The 20763-nt window shown below is 38.9% G+C and overlaps 1 protein-coding gene across 2 annotated transcripts in view; it reads left to right on the top strand.

Annotated features, from left to right (window-relative positions):
• Positions 1-20763, top strand: part of LOC124275559 — a 43516-nt gene that overhangs the window by 12465 nt on the left and 10288 nt on the right. The window contains exon 1 of one of the 2 annotated variants that reach the window (XM_046711137.1): positions 15959-16491. The exons of the other annotated variant lie outside the window; for it this stretch is intronic. The gene's annotated coding sequence lies outside the window, so the exon portion shown is untranslated. Of the gene's footprint in view, positions 1-15958; positions 16492-20763 lie in introns of those variants that run through there. 2 annotated transcript variants of the gene reach the window in all.

Here is a 20763-nt window from a genome sequence, read left to right as displayed (position 1 = left end):
GCGAGATTGTTGAAATAACGCTCTAAATTAGTCGAAATTAGTCCTAACAATTTAATTTCTTTGTCATGATACTTATAAACATACAATCATTCATTTACAACCTTCAAAACAAGGAAAAACATGTATTTTGAGTAAAAGTAAATATCCTCGCCCATGGACCAAAATGTTTTTCGCCCATGGGCGAGATTTTTTAACATCGCTCTTAATTAGCTGAATTAAGTCAAAATGAGTTGAATTTTGTTTCATGATACTCATAAGTATACACTCATTCATTTACAACCTCCAAAACATGGAAAAACATGTATTTTGAGTAAAAGTAAATATTCTCGCCCATGGGCCAAAATGTTTCTCGCCCATCTGCGCGATTTTTTAATATCGCTCTAAATTAGCCGAATTAAGTCAAAATGAGTTGAAATTTGCGTCATGATGCTTATAAACATACACTCATTCATTTACAACCTCCAAAACCTCCTTCTGAGCGAAATTATACATTCTCGCCCATGGGCGAGCGAGTTTAAATTTAAAGTTGTCGAAAAAATATTTTTTCATCCTTGGCATATATTCATAACAACTGCATGTTTAATTTGGTCGAATCCCTTGTCAGAAACTGCCCACAGTGCGGAGAGTTTCTGGACTTTTGTGAGTCCAGAATTAAATTGTGACGTGTTAAATTGTGACGTGTTATCTGTAAATCAGACGCTGTTACAAGTCAAAAGAACGCGAGAAATTGTAATAAGAGTTACAATAAATTAGAATCAAGAACATTATTCAGATATTTTTTTCTTTATTAAGTTGTTTGTTTGTTTTTCGTTTTGTTTGTTTTCTTCGACCGACCGACCCATGTTCAGAATTTGGTGGCTACGTGAAACACAAAAAACTGATGCCCTCAGTGGGTCGAGGTCACCTAGACTTTTCTCGAGCAACCCGTTTCATTACTTGTTTGTTACTGTTCATTCTTGAGAGTCCACAGGGCGCAGTCGAGTGTTTTTAATATTATCATGGGAAGGTTATGCCGCCCTTAAAAGGCTGAACATGAGAGAAAAATGTTTCTAGGTTTTGTCATAAGAAATACAAATTAAGTGATTATAAAAATGACCTTATCATGATGTCATCTCCAATAAATCCTGAAGTGTAGCATATGAAACCATTGGATCTTGACGGGCAGTAGAGACACTCCTTATGAGTAACTTTTGGTGACTATTGTAGCGATCCTATCTATTGCTATTCAATAAATGAAAATGAAATGCGACACAAACATTGGCCTATATGTTATGGAAAGTTCACGTCTCGGTCTTTTACAATAGACAAATACTCGCATCTCACATGCGTAGATATGATACGAGATGCTGAGAAGTAGTCCCGGATGTTAGTTCACATAAGGATGTAAGAAGGGAGTTTATCAGATTCAAAGCTTCACCACCCACGTTTCTTCAGAGGGGATATGAATGTTTACACTGGATAGAGAGTCTACACACATACAAATCAGTATTGAATTTCAATATATTTGAAGAAATACTTTTGACCCAAACTAAACAACATCACCCACATTCTCTTCATAAACTCATATACTATTTACATCCAGAGATCAGAGTCCGCCCTAAACATTGTCAGAACATGGTCAATTGTGCCTATCAACTGAATCACCATGGCGACCATATACATGTGCACCAAACCGAAAGATTGTCAACTGTAGTTGAGTGAAATTGATAAGTTTCACCAGGAGCAGCTCCATATGAGTAAACATAAAGCTAGGATATTTGATTATTAATTCGTTGATCGACATACGACAAGATCAAATTCCTGTTGGCGGTATAGTACTGATTCTTGGCTGTGCATATATAACAGTCCAATATATAACAGAAACACTATTTTGTGCTTTTACCTCTACACCCACTGGCATATTTGAGTCGGTTATTGTCGAAAGGGTCAAAGTAATATCAAGTATTATATACAAATTAATGAAGCGGTCATCACAAGATGTTGCCATTCAGCGATCATAATAGCATGATAAAGAATCAAAGCAATATTTCCAATTAATATACGGTAAGCAGTGGACACTAACTGGATATATATGTGGTTTCATGGTTGTTTCGTAAAATAACTGGGTATATATTTGCTTCTTATGTTACCATGATGATCGCAAATTAGCATAACACTATATTCGTCTTCCAGGACATTTAATTTACAATACCTTTGCACGCATAGGTTTGTTATGGAATTTCCCCTTATAACACCTTAAATCATAGTAAACTAAACGACACTGGGATAAGGCAATTCTTGATTTCTTTATATTGGTATAGCGTATATATGGTTCAGACATGTCATGTTCTTTAAACAGGAAATAAGTAAAACTACAGGGAATATTATTGAGTTTTACATGCCACTCTTGTATTAAGCCATCTTTGCTTCTTACAAGTAAATTTAGGAAATGTTGTTTTCCAACTCCCTGTCACATCCACATATATCTATCACGTTCAAAAAGCTTATTAAACGTAGTATATTTCGAGGTGTTGCTGATTTACCTGTAAGTAATTCGAGTCCACGGACCGTCCTCGCCATTATCAGTCGTGCAATGTGTCACATACCATAGTTCCACGCTATAAATTAATAACTAAGGTTACCCTTGTCTCTGATACGTGGCGGCATTACTGATTTTCAGTAATCCAAATAAAATTAAATTTTCATAATTATGATAACTCAGCATTTTGGTTTTACTCGAAACGGAATCAGATAACCGAGTCTATTCGTTCTCTGTCATTCACGTTTTATATTTTACAGTGGAAATACCAGTTTAAGGTGTTGGGCTCAGTACGTAGTGACTGTATAGTGCCAACATGTATAGTTGATTTATCTGATGAGAACGGGTGTTCATGCTATTGACCACTAAATAGCATATTGTTGTAGGATGTGCATTTCTGGCGACATAACCCATGACTTAAACACTCAATATTAGATGTATATATAAATGTAATTTTAGGATTATTTGGAGCTTACACGCATCATATATAAAACCTTTCATTAACCGTTATTCTGCATCAGAAACATGGATTGTATTTTGTACTGTTACGCTTTTTTAATCGGTCCTCGACATGTATGGCAGAAAGTAACTGCTGTTTATGAACGTTGCGGGAATAGGGGAATCGGTTATTGCATGTACAAAGAGTAAATACTCGCGATTATCAGTAAAAGAGAACTTGTATACAGGATACAATGACAAGGACTTTTTATCATGAACTATTCGAAATACTGATATATTTGTGACATTCCCTTTTTAACGTAAAATCAAATAACTATACACGAACTGTTATTGACACTTAATGTGGAAAGGGTTTTGTCGGTTCTATTTTCACGTTATTGCCCAGGATAATGCACTTAATTACTATATTATTTGCATGTTTTTATGTTTAAATCTAAAAGTTAACTTAATGTGTGTTATGGTAATAGTAAATTGCAAACCAATTTATTTACAGGTTAAGTAGGTATTATTGACTCAAGGGCAAAACAAGTATACACTCTTTTTTACTATCGTCACGATACGGCTGAAATATTGCCGATTTGACGTTAAATATTAACTCACTCACTCATCTCTTTTTACTATTTTTATTTGTGTGTAGTTTTAAATGGAACTAGTACTGTTTGCCCTGTTTCAAGGTATGTGCGGTATGTTAATATGGTATGGTGCATATGAATGTATGTTGATATTACAGAACAAGTGGCTGTTGAATATGGAAAACATTCCATCGAGATATGTTCAAACGCTTTGATTTATTTGACATTTTTAGTCAAAAACTTCTTGAATGGAGTTATAATGTTAATTTGAAATATCGAGGTGGCAACAGAAAGTTCGGCATTATGGCGTCACTATCGTTGAATAACCTGGTTTGGTTACACAACACTCATTGGATAACATTCAACTGGTTACACAACACCTGTTTCAAATAACCAAACTTATCTCGTAAAGATATTCAGAATCGAACACGTGTGTAATAAGGGACTTTATTACCCACGTGGTCAACGTATGGGTAGTTGCATACTAATCTCGTACGTCACACGTGTGTCGTATCGCGTTGACCTGTGTCGTAACGACTTGACCTGAGATTCTAACGATTTGATTGGATAACCGATGACCTCTCAATTAGGTCACATTCTGACGTAACTATATTTTCATTCATAACAAACACGTGAATTCATTCATTCTACAACTTAAATGCACTGTGGGAATGTAAGCATCGGGAACGTTGCCGTGTCGCTGTTTAATTGTGAGTCGAACTGAGACATTATATCCGTCGAAAAACATAAACGCAATGTTTCCACCAGTGATGTTAGCCGAATGAAGCAACTGCAAACCAAGAAACGGGGTGCTACGGAGTAGTTTACTATATGAGGCTGTTCGAGGCGATGACAACTGACATGCATCGTGATGTCGGTTACCAAGGCAGTGACGTCATTTTGGTGTGACGTCATGCAAATATTGTACTACAGTACAAAACTCTTCCGCAACCCCCTTTATGAAACCGGTTTCGGTTTGAAACCAAAATATTAACAAAAATACGCTATTTTGTCAGTTTAATGCATGTAAGACGTGGGTAATAAATAAAATACCACACTCGGTCTCATTACATACGAATTATACGAAACTCGTGGCCTTCCTATGTTATCTGACCTCGCTTTCGCTCGGTCAGATACCACAGGAAGGACACACGTTTCGTATAATTCGTATGTAGTATTCTCTATTTAGTGACGGCGCACGGTATAGGTGGAAACTACTTTATATGCCTTCAACGTTGTAATGTAAGATGTGCAGATGGTGAAAGTAGACATAAATAACTGTGAAACAGCTATAGCGCTGAAGATGAATCGCATTTTCTCTTTAACTAGTGTATATATTACAGGGATATATACTTTTAAGGAAATCTACACTAACCAACTACGAAAGTCTACTTAACTGTAAGATAAGCTTGTAAGGTTATATTATCTTGCATTTATGTACATGTACGTATAGTTTTGCATTTATGCTTCTAAGATGTTTCGCGCCGACAGTACTTTACCAGGCCATAAAGTACACTTTTGCATTACGTCGCAAGGTATGAGCGTCATACCTGTCTGCCCCCTCGCAATAGAACGTACCCATGGTAACCGACGCCACGATGCATGTCTGTTGTCAACGCCTCGTAAGCCTCCTACAGTAAACTACCCGTAGCACCCCGTTTCTTGGTTTGCAGATGCGTCACTCGGCTAACATCACTGGTGGAAACATTACACGCAAGCGTACTCGTGCTTTAACTATAATAGTTGAGGGTGAAAGTGTGCTTTATTACACTGTACATGGTGGGAGAGCAAACTGTATTTCATGACCAGTAGGCATGTTTCATCTTCACCGTACGAATAATGTATACGTAAAATCCATGCAGTGTCAAATACCCAAACAGTGTAGCATATCTGAGATTCGACACAAGCGCATAATGATAACTAATCATTGAATAGTTATTACTTTGAGACAATCGTATGTTCGTCACACTAACGTCGACTCAAGGGAGATATGTATGTATGTGACTACAGCTCACACAATTGATGACGTATGTATGTGCGTGTATATGTTGTGTAAGTGCGTGTGTATGTATGTATGTATGTATGTATGTATGTATGTATGTATGTATGTATGTATGTATGTATGTATGTATGTATGTATGTATGTATGTATGTATGTATGTATGTATGTATGTATGTATGTATGTATGTGTGTGTATGTATGTATGTATGTATGTATGTATGTATGTATGTATGTATGTATGCATGCATGCATGTATGTATGTATGTATGTGTATGTATGTATGTATGCATGCATGTATGTATGTATGTATGCATGTATGTATGTATGCATGCATGCATGCATGCATGTATGTATGTATGTATGTATGTATGTATGTATGTATGTATGTATGTATGTATGTATGTATGTATGTATGTATGTATGTATGTATGTATGTATGTATGTATGTATGTATGTATGTATGTATGTATGTAAGTATGTATGTATGTATGTATGTATGTATGTATGTATGTATGTATGTATGTATGTATGTATGTATGTATGTATGTATGTATGTATGTATGTATGTATGTATGTATGTGTATGTGTGTGTGTGAGAGAGTGAGTGAGTGAGTGAGTGAGTGAGTGAGTGAGTGAGTGTGTGTGTGTGTGTGTGTGTGTAAGTAAGTAAGTAAGTAAGTAAGTAAGTAAGTATGTATGTATGTATGTATGTATGTATGTAGTATGTATGTATGTATGTATGTATGTATGTATGTATGTATGTATGTATGTATGTATGTATGTATGTATGTATGTATGTATGTATGTATGTATGTATGTATGTATGTATGTATGTATGTATGTATGTATGTATGTATGTATGTATGTATGTATGTATGTATGTATGTAAGAGATATACCTCTTGTATACGGTTGACATTTTATAGCCAAGGGATAGGGGGTACTGTTTTCAGTCCATTTCATATAGTTGGTGCTTCCTCTATACGGTGAGTGGGCGGTGGGTAGCCTAGTGGGTACAGCGTTCGTTTCCCCACTTAGGCACAATGTGCGAAGCCCTGGTTTCACATGGCGTGATTATGCTAGATTATTGCTAAAAGCGGCATAAAACCTCACTCACTCACTCACAATACGGGGAGGTGCACAGGAAGCACTATGTGTCAGTTCAGCACTTCCTGCGGTAGCACCCGCCCCACTCAGGCAGTGAATTAACTGTATTACTGTCAATTCATTCGTATAAAAAGTAAGATGTTATGAATGCGGCTCTATATGGTGGTGGTGTTGTTGCTGACGACATTGGACATTTGGCATCGCTGCTGCGGCAATTAATTGTGTTAATTCTCTAGTTATTCTGTCCACGATATACCGGTTGACAATACAGATTGGAAATGTTCACAACAGCTGGCAATTTAAAGGACAAATGATGTGCACTGCATGATATACTTCACTATGGATATGATCCTAGATAGACCAGAGAAAGAACCACCTGTTACACTTGATGTTCGCGGTTCACAACGGTTGTCCATTGTCATAATTGAATACAATTTAATTATAATACGGGTTTTGGCAGCATGTGTTTGTCTACCGAATTCATTATTATTGTTTTTCCTGAGTGTGTACAATGACGGTACGGAACACGCTGGTGTCAGTGTCCTATCTTCCTCAACCAGAGAGTAAAGTGAGTGATTTAAATTAAACATTTTAAACGGTGTTTTTTATCCATATGTCGGGTATACTTAATTTGTGAGCCGCCTCCGTGGTGTAGTTGTTAGAGCATCCGTCCGGAGAGGCCGCGGGTTGGTACTTGTTGGTCCCTGCCTGGCGCTCGGCATTAATGGGTACAGCAAGGACTGGTCGGTTCGGAGTCAGTATAATGTGTTTGTGTGGGGTATTCATGTTTAACTGCGGAATGGTATCTCACTGAGTCAGCACAATAAAACCAGCTTAAGTCTGGGCTAGTACAGGCAGCGGCACATACACATACACATGCATGAACGTCGTCATATGAGCGAAATATTCTCAAGTACGACGTAAAAGCCAATTTCACCTCACCTCACCTCACATCGGTAGTTTATATGCCGTGAACCGTGAGCCCAACGTTCAAATGCCCGATTTTTATCATTGGAGTCAGTACTTTACGATAGCCTCCACATAAGTGAACTTAGAGGTAAATGGCTTTTCAACAAAGTAACCTATAAACTATACGATCATTTTATAACAGAAATTCATGAATTTCTGATTTTCTTGTGAGGGTTTAAAATCATCCGTTCTCCCTTTATAATGGTATACATTGACGCAGTGAAGAATGATTTCCGAAACGTTTTGCGTATTACACGTTACATTCGATACCGTCATTAAAAAGTATTCGGATACACACACACTGACTGCATACAGGATAATTTAAAAAGCTCTTTGGTAAGGCAGGTGAGATGTACTCACTACACGAAGGAACAGTATTTCCCAAATGTAACCACGCTAAGAAATAGAGATGTCATTGGAGGAAATGTACATATCATTTGGTCGCCAAATTTGCATTTCTTTTGCAGGTCATGAAAAAAAGCATTTGGGAACAAATATGACAAAGGTGTTGTACATGTGACCATCAATTTCATATATTTTACAACGCGTGAAATAATTGTAAACGTTGTTCGTTGATGAGATTTAAATACCTTTGAAATCGTGTTTGACCAAATTTAGATTTATCCTTTCTTTCATACTCTCCTGAATGCTTGTTCATAGGAAAATGGATTATTACCATATTGACAGAAATTAACATGTATAATGGCTCAGTGTCTGCATTCTATTACCAGGAATGGGTCGTTAGTGCACATTGCCGTTATACGGTAATTGGTAGCATATGGCGTTTAGATCCATATTTCCACAGACATTTCATGTGTAGGCATTTGTTAAACCAGGAGGGACACTGCATTGCATTGAATTGGTATTGATATTGATACAATTAACTAAACAAAGCCTTACAGCCTTACTATTAATATAAGTATTTCATATGAAATAACGATATAAGTATTTCACATGACCAAAAATGTTAAATATTTGGGTACACTCCCCATCACACTTATGTCCATTTCATAAATAAGCAGATGACTGTTCAATTGTATTATTATCAAATATGATTGTTTTCGGGAAATGATCCATCAACACACAAATAATTCAAACCCCACCTCAACCATCCCCAGAATAACAAAGGTAATTCCAAAGTTAATTCAGTGGTTTAATTTAAACTTCGGGTGGACAAATAGTTCTTCTGTTCTATTTTTTGTTTACATTGTAAAGTCATAGTTATTCACAATCTGCTGGAACTGAATATGGGATTCGCCATGAGGGATACAATCAGATGCAAGCTTTTTCCTGGTTAGGTGATGTTATAACACAATTAATGTGTAAAAGTCAGTCCTCATATTCTCAGTACCCGTGAAGATCCGGGTTAGAATTGATCTTCAGCAACCCATGCATGTCGTACAAGGCGACAAACGGGATCGGGTGGTCAGGGTCGCTGACTTGGTTGACACATGTCATCGTATCCCATTTGCGTAGATTGATGCTCATGCTGTTGATCACTGGATTGTCTGGTCAGATTCGATTATTTGCAGACAGCCGTCATATAGCTGGAATATTGCTGAGTGCAATAAACTGACTCACTCTTATTCTCAGTTCTCGAGTTTCTACAGAACAGCTATCTGAGATTCTGGGCCCTAGATTTTCGAAGCTCCCTTAGCGCTAAGATAGTCGTAAGTGCCATACATTAACATTAACTTACGACTATCTTAGCGCTAAGAGAGCGTCGAAAATCCAGGCCCAGGATTCTGGAACCCACACCCATGTTGTAAGGGGTTTGGGGCAGCAACGTGTATTCTCTTCAGAAGCATATTTCATTCTGAATGATGCGTGAATTTGTAAGCTGCGCCTTGCCATAAGAACATCACAAGTGATTCTTGCTAGATCACAATTACTGGAGAGCAATTGTCTTTCCCAAGTTCACTTTCAAACTCAGCTAAATTCAAAGTATTTACGAGAATGTATTTAGTCCTGCTATGGCACATAGGCGTAATTCTGTTCAATGTTTTCCTGTATTTCTCAAGGTTATGTCTCATTCTAGTTGATTCCTGCTTCAAAATCACAGAAAAAGATCTTCTCTTATCCTGCACTACATCATCGCTATATGATGTAAAAACGATGATCTTTTCAGGTTTGGTTTCGATGTTGTTTAACGCCACACTCAGCAATATTAGAGCAATATGGCGACGGTCTGTAAATAATCGAATCTGGACCAGACAATGCAATGATCAACAACGTGAGCATCGATCAACACAATTGGGAGACGATGATATGTGTCAACCAAATCAGCGAGCCTGACCACCCGATCCCGTAAGTCGCCTCTTACGACAAGCACGGATTACTGAAGACCAATTCTAACCAGATCTTAACGGGTCACATGACTGTGAAATGTCGACAAGAAGGAAACCACTGCTTCAAGCATTTCAAGAACTACTGTTTCGAAAATGAAAGTCAAAATGAAACAGCATGACTTGTCTAATTCACCTAAAATGAGTGTCTGCATGCTGCAGCCATTGATGACAGCAACCCAGATAGCATATCACTTGGTAATTCATAATTGTGAGTTCGACATTATCATGACCTGATCTTTATCTTTATAACAGCTCATGTGTAGTAATATAATGTCATGTCTGTCTATATTTAGAATCGAGCATTTTATCTCCCTGGTAAGTCCTCTATAAGAAGTGTTGAATCCTTGTCCGATACGCATTTTGATGCCTAAAATGTTCGAATCCTACTCTTTTTGTTAAAATATCTTGACTGAGAACGTTCTAGAAGTTGTTTTAAAGCAAACAGAGACAATATTCAGATGATCAAGTGCATTGTTTGTCCAAATTTGACTATTGTCATAACAATAACGCAGTACATCAAATATAACATTAGATTTAAGATAAAACAGCATTTCCAATTATATCCTACCCTTCAAATACACACGCACAGATTCATGCACGTGGCTACACAACTCCAGTATTGTGAACGGCACTTACATCTGCGCACCTCAGCTCTTGCAATGAAATAAAATATCGTCAGTGTATTGGTATATCCGCACAGGTATTTCTCTATCGGTTCCACCAGCAAAAACGTGAAAATAATGTTGTTATAGCTACTCTCACTCTTGCTATTTTCCTGAACCTTTCACTGTTAGCTGATTATTCACAGAGGTATATTTTGTCCTGAACGCCCCAAGACTTCATTATTCCATGCAGTAAGAAAATATATTTATCGATCGCACGTTTCACTTTTCATTTTACTCTAGACAAAATTCACTTGTAGTTGTCACTTTTAACAGACAGACATACACAGAGACTTCTCATTCCGATATATATGCCTCTCTTTCCTAAAATTAGCAACGTGGACTTGATGCATATAGAGTGTACTATACTGTGATGCAGTACTGATTATACAATTATACAAATTAAGCACACACAGCAGCATGTAATATTTCTGTCCTCTTCTGATTGCACTTAACAATGCCAGCTGTTTGTTAAACTGGTCTTGAAAAATGTATTTTGTGTGAGGTTTAATGTGCTATTTTGTAGAAATGGTTCATATTGCCATATATTTGTGTTTTAAGCGCTTTTATCGATCGTGACAAGCTGTGGAAGTTTTTTATTTGATAAATATCCGTGAGTTAAGAGGTCAAGGTCACCTTGCAATATGTGCATAATGTTGTAACGTTATACTGAGAGACCCTTGTGGTAGCTGCCACATCATTCACTGTCTCATGTCTCTCGTGTCGGGTGCTGTGCTGTGCTGTGCCACCTGTGGTACAGTTACATCACGGCGCGTAACCTTGAAGATGAAGTAAAGCCCAGAGGTATATACTAGTATTCAACGTCGACAGCTTTAATGAAACAAATAGGAAATTATGCATTTGCTGCCTGACAAACATTCCAAACAGGTAAGTCGTGATTAAGCGTAAACGTAGAATACATTATCAAAACGTAGCATATACTATCATGACACTTCCACTATTTCATATTGGTTAAGGGCGTTTCTATGTGAGCTGCCTACCTTGACGAAACAAGACATTATCCAATCACGCTACACTTACATTTCCCGAATAAATCGACGTGTAACAGTAGGAATGTGACTGCAGAGATACTTGCGAAAATGCCGTGTAGGAAAGCTGGTAAGGTAAGCAAACCGATTGTCATCTGATCGTACAAATATACTGTTCCTACTGTAAAATTTGCCTGAAGTATTGAATAATTCCTAAAAGTGACATCTTTCTTACACACTCAGAAGGTGATTGCTTGACGTTTGATAAAAATATTTAGATTAAGTGTTGATTTATGTGGCTTAATTCAAAGTCATAAATATGGGCTTGAGATACCTCTTGTGTGTACCGGGTACGTAATGTAACATACAATGTATAACGGGCACCTTCCTAATGTGTACAGACGACTTGTGTGACTAAAATACCTCATATGCGTTAAGCATTTCATAAATATAATAACGTTTCTGCTATATCGAGTGCTTAAGCCGGCAACTGTAGCGTTACAACTGTATTCCTGATTAAAATGCCGCTAAATCACACCCCTATGCAAGAAAACAGGCATTCCCTAATGAGTCCGGTGTTTGTGCTATATGATCCCGAGTTGTTGTTGACTTGCTCTTGCATGTGCTTATGACGGATTGCTCACATTATCATTATGATCACTCTCTGATGGTAATTCAAAAACACCTCCTCATAAAGTTGTCGGAATCGTAATATCAGTTCAGTTGTTAACCGAGATTACTTAAGAATATGGGTAAGATTGTGTCGCATTCCTCAAATACATCAGAAAGATCCTGTACCTTTTGAATAATATTCTTCTGCGTCATGTAATTTAAATGTTATTCTACATTCTGGGGTTTCTTGACGAGTCACAAGTCAGAAAACCTTCCTTATATTCATAAATTCATGACATAACTAGCCTTGTATTCACGCCTATTCGACTCGTAGAAATAAAACAAAACAAAACGTATGGTCGGGTGTGTCAGATGTAAAATAGGATATAGCCACGTTATAAACGCTGTTGATTGGCCTGACAGCACGACTTTCAGCATTCAAAGGAGAAAGTAGCACAGTGTAGATGCATTGCGAAATCCAGCTTAGGTTTCAAGGGTTCAGTATCGCTTATCATATTGACTTGATCGGGCTGTGTACACATAACGCTATGCGAGCATGCTCGGGTATATAAGAGGAAAAGCAGTGAGTAATGTATGGTGGCTGGGTGGGGACATCACTTTCCCGCCTTACGGTCTTGAGAAAGCGATAATATGACACGAGAAAGCGATAGCACGAGAGAAATATCGTCTTCTCGTCTCGTGCTATCGCTTTCTCGTCGTGCTATCGCTTTCTCGCGACCTTAGCTGAAGGCGACAAGGCGATGTTCTCTCTCGGCCACCTTCCTGTTAGCTATTAGAGAAGGAGTGGGTGAGTGAGAATGGTTTTACGCCGCTTTTATCAATATTCCAGCAATATCGCGGCGGGGGATACCAGAAATGGGCTTCACACATTGTACCCATGTGGGGAATCGAACCCGGGTCTACGACATGACGAGCGAACGCTTTAACCACTAGGCCCTATTAGAGAAGGAGTCAAACAGATCAAGTGGTCAGACTTCGATGACCATGTGTCATTGTTCTCGACGGCCTGGTACGTCGCCCATAACCTCAATCACAGGTTCGTCTGGTCCAGACACCAGCATTAAAATTCCATCTTCGTATGACAGGGACAAGAAACAAAATCATAGAGGACGGAGAAGGCATTTGGCCAACGTATATCGCATCATGTACTTCATCAAGCACGCAACGCCCCGTAGTCAACTACGCATTGAATAGTATTTCCATCAGATCAATCCGTGTAACACATATCTTAGATAATATATGTAGTTTGTTAGTGCCTGTATCATCAGTGAACGCTTGTCTACATAGATAGGTATATACACTGGTATAAATGGTTTAAGATTTAGAAGCAACGAGTAAACAAACTTAACTCAATATCAACAAACTTAGACAGGAAAATATCACCCTATTTCGACTTGAATGCTGTAAAAGCAGGTGTCACATAATCGGGGGGGGGTTGGGAGGGGTTGTTTCGTTGCTGTCTTACGCTACCAGTCACCAGTTGACTCTACTGCTCCTGGGAAGACATATGATATAGACATGCCTGTACCAACCTTGACCTGGGCGATGTGTGGAGATAATAATAAACTCATACAATATGGTATCCCTGTCTTATGCCCCACATTGTATAGCTGAGTCATGTAGGGATCCTCTCACCTTTCATCAGACCATCGGTGTGCGGTTTGATCTCACAGAGACTCAGGAAGGTGGACTTACCCACTGACTACTCACTGACACTTAAAGATGTCCTTTGCTTGACCCTCAGCGGGTCAACAATTTGGGTTGTATTTCACTGAGTAGCCATGACCATGGTTAGAATACTAGGATTTGTGTGGAGAATACGCTCAACTCTCCCCCCCCCCACACACACACACACACAAACACGCACCTCCACCACCACCCCATCCCCCAACCCGACCCCTACTCGTCACACACGCACATGGCGACCGAGATCCGCCGTCAACAATAGCAAGTCGTCCTGATCAACGTGTCTGTCATGCGTGTGATGACAACAAACCATAGAATGTGTCCCCGTTGACATTCATTCATTACACAATCAGTCATAACATCCCATCACAGCTATTCAGTCAGCTACTGAGTCTGCAGCGACGGGAAACAGTTGTGATGTTAGGGTTGACGCCGTTTGAACTGTACTTCAGATGCCAGGCTGTGTTAAATAACACGCTGGTCAAGTTCAAAATGTTCTCATTGGTGTGTTATACCTCTCTTGTGCACTTCTTAATTCGACTGGACGTCTACTCATAGCATGCCACCATTCACACCAACCTGAAAGGTGCATAAAGTCGCCAAAGTGCCCATTGTATGTAATAGAATGGGGGTAAAATACACTGGATAATCGACGAGAGCTATGTAAAATCTCTGAGCCACACCCAATTTGTTATCCATAGCAGAACATGTCGCTACTAAGGGACGCAACTCTGATAAGTGAAATATTACGGTGTCTTACCCAACTTGGCCGCCCTTGATATCTACAGAATCTGTTGCAGACTAAGATGAGTAATATTATTGACATACGTCTGTGAAAGCATGTGAGTGATAAAAGGGGTCGCGAGATTAAATGTTGCCATTCACTAACCACCAACCGCACGCAACCATCATTGTGGCTGTTTAATGCACGACAAGTTCTGTTGTCACCACCTGAGCAATATTATTCAACCTTAATGTGGTCGCAAGTTTATGTAGCTCGCATGCACATGGTTGTACTTGTGAGGACTTGAATGGTGGCCCACTGAGAGGTCATACCAGTTTTGTTGTGCCAGCTGATAGTTTTAACATCGATACTCCACTCGCACATATTAAACTGTGATATAAACATATTTTATTCATGACATATTAACATAACATGAATATCGATTGGAACAAGTCAACGGCATATCAAACTGACTCCGTGCCTACCAATTCTTGGGTTACCCCTTTAATGCCGAGTGCCAGGCAGGGCAACATCTTGTGCTGTCATTGGTGTTAATAGTGAATGAGTTTATTGTTAATAGGTAATTAAGACACTGCCGGACACTGCCAGAACAGACCTTCAGCTCTGCGTACGTTCAGCCCTCTACACCACGCAGGTGGTCGCTGTAACGATGACGTCAGGATGCATTTACCCGGTGCATCTGATGCATGATACTACATTAGTAACACAAACAGCTGGTGTACCGCATGCCTGGCAATAATGGCCTTAATTACAGACGAGTCATCACTGGATCAATTCCAGGCTTAATAGCGCTAACATGTTCTTATCAATACTTTACACACGTTTCTATGGATCTTTCATCAGTTCTTTTCTTGTCACAAGCAACTCTGATCAATATTTTTGCCTCATTTTTCACACATCGTTCTAAACGTTCAATAGTTTTGTCGCACCTGAATCATGACACTTTAAGGAGCGGGTTGTTTATGATTCTGATAGTAACGACACGGTTTACCTTGACGTCGGGTGGATATAAATACACAGACCACGCAATTCGTGACAGAAAAATCTTTAAAGATAACAGATTTCTAGGAGACGGCTGATAAGGATCCCATATAACGCCAGCATATTTAACCACCTCAGTGACTGACCTCTTGCGTGGCGACATACGACCGCCTCTGATCTGTGGAATGTAACCTCGATTTCCAATTGTCCTGGTCGTTCTCAGTGGATGCACACACCACATTAGTGGTCGCCTCTGGACGTTAAACAGCATTCAGCTGTCCACTTCACATGAGAACGTACAATAGTCTTTAGCGGTCACATGTGGATGTAGAACAGGCTATAGCGGTCACATGTGAACAACAATACCCGTTCACTCTGGATGGCATTACCTGTCCAAGTAGATGAACAACAGTGTTACCTGTCCAAGTGGATGAACAACAGTGTTACCTGTCCAAGTGGATGAACAACAGTGTTACCTGTCGATGGGGATGAACAACAGTGTTACCTGTCCATGGGGATGAACAACAGTGTTACCTGTCCAAGTAGATGAACAACAGTGTTACCTGTCCAAGTGGATGAACAACAGTGTTACCTGTCCAAGTGGATGAACAACAGTGTTACCTGTCGATGGGGATGAACAACAGTGTTACCTGTCCATGGGGATGAACAACAGTGTTACCTGTCCAAGTGGATGAACAACAGTGTTACCGGATGAACAACAGTATTACCTGTCCATTTGGATGAACAACAATATCTACCTTCCCAAGTGGATATACCTGACAATATTAACCGCCTATTTGGATCGATAACTTTACTAAAAGGTAAACGTATTTCCATAGACATGTTGAGCAGGGTGTTTCCATGTTCAAACCTTGTTCATTGTGCTTGAATATAGCGAGCGAGTGTTTTGGTTTTTTTAACAAACACAATAGTTCCGCTATATGACAGCCGTCTGAAGATAATCGTGCTGCACCAGTCAATAGCATCATGCACATCAATCTATCCAATTGTATTGACATGTGTCAGCGAGACTGACCACCCGATCCCGTCAGTCGTCTTTTACGATTTGTTGCTGAAGACTAGTTCAACCGCTCTTGAAAACCAACGTTCGATCGTGCTGAATACCTTCAGTCGTATGGCGACATTGCAACGTTTCGGCTCGGGTTTATATTGCGAAATTCAGTAAACTGTAAATAGCTAAAGGTCTGTGTCCACGACGAGGTGGAACAACGTGTTTCGTGCTACAAAGTACTACACGTATTCTAAACCACACGGTATATAGATGTACAGGCACGACATTAGCTCATAAACTCTTTGACTAATTTAACTTTGACCTCTCAAAACATCACTATGAACTATCGCATACGACAAGCTCACCTCATTTCTCAATCTGGTTATTCAGGAGTATTGTTGTGAGATGTGTCCTACATAGAGCTGTGTTTATTTGCAATACCGCCAATACACCACGGGTGTATTGAATGATCGAGTCAGGGCAAGACATGGTTCTTTGTGCGTGATGATTTAAACATCGCTTCACGATGTCGGTTCACAAGACACGCCCTCACGTGACTGGGTTGAGCACCCGGGCGTCACAATGCTAATACCTCTGTCACCATGGTATTAGACCTTGCTTGACTCGCGGAAAGCTGAGAGTCATCACCCTGAGACAATTTCTATCAATTTATGTTGGAGAGTAATAAACAGAAAACTAAACTCGCGTCCGTGAAAAACCATTTTTATTAAACTCGTGAAAGATTTAGTATCATACTCCCTGTCGTTCGTTTGATACCAAATCATTAACTCGTTTAATAAAAATGGTATTAAACGGGCAAAAGTCGTTTATAGTCTGTTTGCAGTGAAAACGTACCGATGAATTTCACTTTAAACAAAAGAGAAACTCGAATAAAGTGAAATGGAGATTGCGAATCCTCATAATTTTACCTTGCCAATTGAACATTTAAATCTCAGAATTTTATTCAACCTAGGATAAAAGTTGGTTAACAAACGATTATAGTTTCAAATCGCTATTATTGGTTTGTATTACAAAGGGGTATGCATATTAAATGAAACACCGAGAACAAGTAGGGTTGGTCTATGTTAACGCTCATCACATACCGCACGTGCATTTGTTTCACTGTTCCAACTACTGCGCTTACCCCCTTGTAATACAAACCAATAATAGTGATTTGAATTTATGATCGTTTGTTAAACAACTGTTATCATAAGTTGAATAGAATTCTGAGATTTAAATGTGCAATTGGCAAGGTAAAATTATGAGGATTCGCAATCTCCATTTCACTTATTTTATTTACTTTTTTGTTTAAAGTGAAATTCATCGGTACGTTTTCACTGCAAACAGACTATAGTCTCTTCCATATTGTGTAACAACAGATGATGTTGTCGAAAAATCAAAAAGATCGGCAGTGTGTGTATTTTGCTGTACACTAATGCAGTTTATGCACAGATGTTTGCACATCAGTGCCATGATAATGTGTAGTGTCCTAGGCCAAATGTTAGAAAAGTCCCTATCTTTTAGGATCTCTCAGCAGCAGTAAAGCATTATCCAGTAATTGGTATGACAACTCCCACCCTCCAGAGATTCTTGTCAATGTGGAACTAGACACAGAATGTATCAGGTTGCTGAAAACAAACAAGGATTACCCCGTTGTTGAAACAGTGTCCACATGTTCATAGACCAACTGCATGAGCATGAACCGCATGGTTTAATGGACGGTGACAAGCACTGATGTTCAACATGATCAGGATATGCAGTATGGGTGATAAGGCCTGGTGTATCACATTACCTGATAATGATGTTATCTCTACATTTGGCCTAGGAGTATGTAGTCATAGATTAAGTATAATGAACTTGTTGTACGACCTCCATTTCATGTATCTGAATATGTGCATATCTGATAAGATGTAAAACTTATAAAATGTTGGATGGATGTTTATATAACAGTGATAGGATTAATTTTACTTCTCCTGAGGTTTTATCAATTTTAAAATATATTCTATAACCTTATACTTTTACATCCTCAATCCAGTTCAGCTACATCGTTGTTGTAACCTGCATACTTATTCTCAGGCGTTCTAACATCCACGCTGTCGCAACCGGGCACGCAACTGTGGGAGATCATTTAATGTTAGGTCACTGCTCCTTGTATCCAAAACACACGGCACTTATCTTATGTTAATTTCATATAGGTAAAACATATACTAAATAAGGTTACGCATGACTGAGAATCCCAGCTAAAAAGCATCATTTGCATAGACCAAGAGTCATCACATACCTCCACCCCCAGTGCCCCCTTTCTGCAGCAAACATGCATTGTGTGGTATTAGACAGATCATACTACCCACACTTTAGTACACAATGTACTTTCTGCCATAAAGCAGGTCACCATTCTACAATGAATACCCAAGGCAATAGGGAGGGACTTGCACCTGATTCTCAGACCTCTGGGATCAGGCATGAGAAACCTGTGGTCTTACTGGTGGCTGAACACTGTTCCAAATAAGGTGGAACAAGTGGAGACAATGACACCAGTTGATACAAGTATGTGCAATCATTTCGACTGATGCTGACACTGCCCAAGGCACACACACCTTCTCCCAGTCAATCTTGCTCTTCTGCAGTACTTCTTTGATGACTTTACTCTCTCTAGTATTGCTGGCGATACAACTTTCAGGAAAGCTGTTACCATTCAAAAGTTCAGTATCTATGGTCATGACATTGTGAATGTTTTGGCAAATGATAAAAAATACTCTTATCTCAGTCTAAAGCGTATTACTGTATTTCAATGTATTTCAACCCCTGCTTGACGGTCAGATCACTTTACCAAGCTCTTGATCTGATACTAATGATTGTCATCGCTGCTTGGGTTACTTCAGTTCTCACCATTATTTTGTTCATTTGGATGGGTTTTTTTCGTGCACTCTTCTCCTTCTCATCTACCAACGCAATTCTCGGACTCACAACGGTCTTCTTCTTAAGCTCACCACTGGTCCAGAATGTGTCACTGTTCCAGCTCTAACTCTCAGTTTCTGTCCTACCTAATGTCACAATAAATGTCCTTACAAGGTTTAACAGCTTTGAGTCAGGATATTTCTTTCCTACCCTTACTGTCAGCTGGTCCGTATTCACGGTGACAAATCAGTTGACCAAAACGTCTCACTCTGACCCGAATTCCTTTTTGCACTTTCCGTAAGCCTTTTGCTTCCTACATCCTAATGGTTCATGCTGGTAGATACATAATTATTAATCATTCCTCCATGTTAAAAGAATTTTAAGTGGACTGTCTGAACAGTTCATACCCTTTGTCATATTATTATATTGTTTATGCATTCTGTTAAAGGCATTTTATGCATTTAATTGTATGCATTTGTACTTAAGTTACGTTTGTCTTTACAGTAAAATAAAAAAAATTGTAAGCTTTTGTGGTCAAAAGCTCCAAGGGTTTTATCAGTTTCAGAATATATTTTATTACCTTATGCATTACATCATCAATCAAGTTAAGTTTCAACGTTGTTAGAACCTGTATACAGTAATTATTCTCAGCATTATAACAGTCAGTCTGTAGCAAGGCTAGCCACTCCGGACATTATCAAATGTTAGGTCACTGCTTTTTGTGTCCTAAACAAACAGCGCTTATCGGTGTATCTTGGGGTGCGGAGCTCGAGGAGCTACTTGGGAGGTGGTATAGCCTGCAAGACGCTATACCGGATTTCCCGTATTTAAGCCCTGGGCTTATTGGTGTTCGGAAAAAAGTCCCCAATTTGCAAGACTTTGCTGACATTTACTGAGTTTTTCGCTGTCTAATATTGGTGGCCACACTATGGAGAAACTCTGGGATTGATTTCCTCCCTGAAAGCAGCTAAAATCACATTTTATTTGACAAACAGAACTCAAACAGTACTCCACAAGAAAGTTTATTAAAACAGTCTTGGTGTGAACACTAAGTATTCTTTGATTCAAGCAGCTAAAATCTAAAATTTTGACAAACAGAACTCAAGCTAAATCCTGGATTTGAAAGCCCAGTTAAAATATCATTGTTCTTGGTTATTTAATTCTTGTCTTTAATACACAATCA

Source organism: Haliotis rubra, unplaced genomic scaffold, assembly GCF_003918875.1.
Source record: "Haliotis rubra isolate DU_JTF1 unplaced genomic scaffold, ASM391887v1 Scf20, whole genome shotgun sequence".
In the NCBI taxonomy this organism is placed as follows: Eukaryota; Metazoa; Mollusca; class Gastropoda; order Lepetellida; family Haliotidae; genus Haliotis; species Haliotis rubra.
Note: the sequence above shows the minus strand (reverse complement) of the source record. Positions and strands in the feature narration are given on the sequence as shown.